Below are 4,842 nucleotides of genomic sequence, written 5' to 3'. Positions count from 1 at the left end.
GAGCAAGGCCGTCTGTCGTCTTCCCATATAGTTTAACATAATTATCATTAAGCCGATGAAATACACGTAAGGGTTTTATGTTGAAAAACAAAAAGGAGTAATAACTTTCCGTTTTGTATAGATGATCTGTCAAGGTAGGACTTGGCTGAAAGGAAATTTTCAATGCTTTTGAAACTGATTTTTACATTTCATTCGTATGCTATGATTTTACTGCTCTTAATCTGTTAAAGAATAAGGAAGGGTTAAGCATTGACATTTAAAAACGAGATTATAACACGACTTTAGTTTTTTCCGGGGAACAAAATAATAACAGAAAAACAATAGGAAACAAAACACTGTAGATATCTTAAGACTGAGCAACTAAAACCCCACCACAAACTTGGGGTCATCACAGGTGTTCCGAAAAGTTTAGCAGATCCTGCTCCATACGTGGCGCCCGTCATGTTGCTCATACTAGTACTAACCCGGTAATCAGCCTGTTTTGGTAGGTCACATTCGGGGGAAAAACGGACGGTATTGAAATGACGATATTTGAATATATCAAAAGAAACTTCCTTTTATGGTTTAAATATGTCAAAAAAAAGTTTTTTTTTAGTTTTTGTCACTTCAACAATGTTTAAGCGATTTTGATTTTCAAGTACATAATTTCTTGTCAATTCTTGAGCAAAACAAAGTAAATACTAAATTCTAGTTAAACATGTTAAAATAAAAGAAGTATTTTCAATTCAAAAACGTCGATCCAGACATATGTATGACGTGAAAAAACCTTTAATGTTAATGTTGAGTCTAATTAGATCCTGGTCGTACAAAAATGAATATTGCAACAGAAATAATAAAAATCTATTCAACTGCCACATTTTCTTATGTTAGTCTTTAAGGGATATGCTTTTTCTTTTTCTTTCAAATAATGATAGTTTGAAAAGTGACTTAAAACTGATCAAAGTATACGTAGGCGGTGTTTTATCCGAATGAGTTAATGTATAACAATCGTTCACCACATGTTAGCTATTTTTGTTTTGTAAAAGTGTTTACGTCAAGTTGTGACAGCTCGTGCACATTGGTTTACTATATAACTACAATGTTGATGGTAGCTTGAGTATTCACTACTACAACATTACTAACCAGTATTGCGTTATCGTGAAACAAGAGCAAAATGAATGCACTATTAGTCTTAATACTTTGCACGTTGTTGGTAGCTAATCACTCAGTTGAAGGTAAGAATTCTGATTATTATTATTTTTCTGCAACAATTGTTTTTGAAATTTCAATGGTTATATCAACACTATACAAAACCATGTAAATGATGAAGTTTAAAATTGAACTCACCTGTTACAAAGCAGCGTCCGTATTAAATTCTTGTCTGAAATTTGACAAATGACATGAAATTTGTAAAAAAAAGCATAACAAAATTGTCAGAGTAAAATTTCATCTTGTGGTATCGTATGGACGTACATATGTCTACGCATTTTTCTTTGAATTTCAAATGTCTTGGTTTGAGAGTTTACCTATGAAAAAAAGTAAATTTACAAAAATACTCCAAGGAAAATTCAAAACGGTAAGTTCCGCATCAAATGGCAAAATTAAATGACAAAACACATCAAACGAATGGACAACAATTGTCATATTCCTGACTTGGTGTAAAGGCATTTTCAAATGTAAAAAATGGTGGATTGAACCTGGTTTTATAGGCTAAACCTCTCTCTAGTATGCCAGTCGCATCACATCCTATTATATTTACAATGATGCGTGAAGAAAACATAAATAATACGTAAAATTGTCAAAATAATAGTGTTATTTTCAAAAAATACTTCCTTGCAGTCTTAGTTTTCACAACCTGAAAATTGAATGGTTTGCATCGTTTGCATTTTTTTTTTTTTTTTATTATTTATCATAGTAGATAATTTTCTTTATTTCTCTTCGAATTTATAATCAATGAAATTTGGTTGATTTACTCCTTCAAAATCAAAATCAGTACAATTTGCAAACAATAACATACCTTAAATTAACTATTTTTAGTCATTAGGTCGCTGTCTGATTGACTTATATATCTATTATCATGGCTATTTGTTTTGTTCAATCATCGTTGTCAATATAATGGAATTTAATTCGACTGCAGTGAGAGGTTTAGCTAGCTTTTAAACCAGGTTTATTGTACTTTTTTATATCAAAATATCGGTATCAAGTCAGGCACATGACAGTTATTATCTATTCGCTTGAAGTGTTCGAGCTTTTGATTTTGCCATTTGATTAGGGGCTCCCCGTTTTGAATTTTCCTTGGAATTCAGTATATTTGTGACTTTACTTTTCATTATTTTGAGTCAATATGTCGCTGCCTAATTGATGTGTATCGCTTTTTTTCTCTTCGTCATTTGCTTTATCGTTTAATGTATTGCATTTATAAAAAGGAATTGAAATTATTTTTTAACCTGTTACCTTTTGATGGCTATTATTCGTTTGTTTTTCTGTCCTATATTTTCTCCCATTTATCTGTTTATTTATTTTAATCATGTCGTGTAATGTTGTCATGTTAATGTTATAATTAACACTGCCATTAAAGTGGGAGGTTTGGCATGCCACAAAACCAGGTTCAACCCACCATTTTTTCATAAAATGCCTTGTACCAAGTCAGGAAAATGGCCATTGTTACATTATAGTTCGTTTCTGTGTGTGTTATGTTTCGGTGTTGTGTCTCTGTTGTGTCGTAGTTCTCTTATATTTGATACGTTTCCCTCAGTTTTAGTTTGTAACCCGGATTTGTTTTTTCTCTATCGATTTATGAATTTTGAACAGCGGTATACTACTGTTGCCTTTATTTATACTTGTTTGTCTTTATAACTATTTTGATACTAGCGTCACTAAAAAGTCATATGTAGACAAAACGCGTATCAAATTATAAGCCTTGTACCTTTGATAACTAATTATGTTTATCAACATCTTTCAGGAAAAAGGAAATTGTTTCATCATTCAAAATCCTGCTCTCGTGGAAGTCATTCTGGAGCAGGTATGTAACAAAACAGTTTACATTTTGTTTAGATGATTATTAAAAGCATATCAACACATGAGATTCGTTCCAAAATAAAATCCAATTCTTACACATGTACATGTATACGTAAACTTGAGTGATGTAGATTTTTATCCGACTTAGCTTCAATCTAATTGAGTCATTGCGAAAATAGATTGATCAGGTATAAAGAAATGTACGGTAAAATATTTAATGCATAATAAGTTGTTTTAATGTACCAGCTTCATTTCTGTTTATTTTAGACAAAACAACAACATCATCTACCCCAATGTCTACCGGAAGTGAACCGAGTATGACTATAATACCAGTATCAGTACCAGTACAAGTTCCTTGGTAGATACATCATTGGATTCCACTGAATGTTGATTGCAATAAAAATAATCAATTAATAGTTGATGCAGCAAACATAACCATTTCTTATTTAATCAAATATACCTGTACTTGGCAAAACTTTCAGGAATGTTGGCACTCAATGCTCTATAAATTTATACTTTATTTGGCATTTTTAACTTTGTTTGATTCGAACGTCTTTTGTAAACGAAGCACGCGGAGGGTGTAAATATCAGATTTCAATTCATGTATCTATGATAAGTAAAAAATCATGTTGAAAGCAATTCCAATAATGTTTCCCTGTTCACCAAGACATGTAATAAAATCGAGAATGGAAATTGGGAATGTGTCAAAGAGACAACAACCCGACAATATAACAGACAACAGCAGAAGGTCACCAACAGGTCTTCAATGCAGCGAGAAATTCCCGCACCTGGAGGCGTGCCTACTTCTGATTGAAACAAATTTATGACTTCTTGTATTAGGCAGCCATTTAACTTAAATGTGTGTGTGGGGGAAGGGGGGTATGTTTTTTTTTGTCTGAGACCAAATTTTTTCATGCAAAACGCAGTCAATTTTATAAAGTTTTTCAATATTTTTTTCAATATATAACAATATACATGTAAGGTAAGGGGGGAATCTGAATTCACACAATCCATAAGCTATAAAGGACTCTATATGTTAAACAATTCAAACAGAAAAAGGAACGACTAACAGATATACAAACGGAGAAAATTAGACCACATAAACATATGACAAATCCACTGAACAACAGGGTCCCGACTCAGGACATGTGCATAAACATGCTGCGGGGATAGATAGCTTTGTTCCGCGGGCAAACGGTATTGCAGTTGAAAGCAACACTTCTCCGTCTGCATACTTTATTCTAATAATAAACATCCGACAGCAATTTTGTTGACTTTGATAATAAATATGTGTCAATGAAACAGTTCAACGGGTTGCATTTGACGTTGACTAAAATGCTCTTGGGATCGTTTTTATTTTTATTTTTATTGTCTATAATTTATATGTTCCATGACATGTTTATGTTTTGAAAAAGAAAAATTAGAAATTACCAAATTGAATACAAAACTTAAGTTTAAATACTGTATGTGCATCATATTTAGTCAAAATACGGTTGACATGTTTGCACCCTGTACATTTGTCGTTATGATAATCTTAGCACATGACATGGGTAAAATCTCTTTGTTCTTACTGTGCTATAATCTGGATAATGCACAGCCAATGTGTGCATAAACTACCTCAGATATACTACACAGTTGAAATCTATGTTTACCTTCAGGGGCGGTTCCTAGATTTAAAAAGGGGCGTTATTCTATATTTTTTTTTAAAAATCACCGAGTGAAGCGAGACTAAAAACAATATTGACGATATTATGCTAAAGCACGATACTTTTTCCAATCCAAGGGTGACTGAACGACCTATTCGCCCTCACCCCCAAATCCGCCATCTGCCTTAAAATAACGACA

At 32.5% G+C, this 4,842-nt stretch overlaps 1 long non-coding RNA gene across 1 annotated transcript; it reads left to right on the top strand.

Annotated features, from left to right (window-relative positions):
* The first annotated feature begins 1,069 nt into the window (after positions 1–1,069).
* LOC139498272 (uncharacterized) lies at positions 1,070–3,343 on the top strand. Its single transcript, XR_011657872.1, has 3 exons — positions 1,070–1,214; positions 2,942–3,001; positions 3,265–3,343. It is a non-coding gene; the product is annotated as an uncharacterized lncRNA (long non-coding RNA).
* Positions 3,344–4,842: the final 1,499 nt, after the last annotated feature.

The sequence above is a fragment of the Mytilus edulis genome, chromosome 12, assembly GCF_963676685.1.
Source record: "Mytilus edulis chromosome 12, xbMytEdul2.2, whole genome shotgun sequence".
NCBI lineage: Eukaryota > Metazoa > Mollusca > Bivalvia > Mytilida > Mytilidae > Mytilus > Mytilus edulis.
Note: the sequence above shows the minus strand (reverse complement) of the source record. Positions and strands in the feature narration are given on the sequence as shown.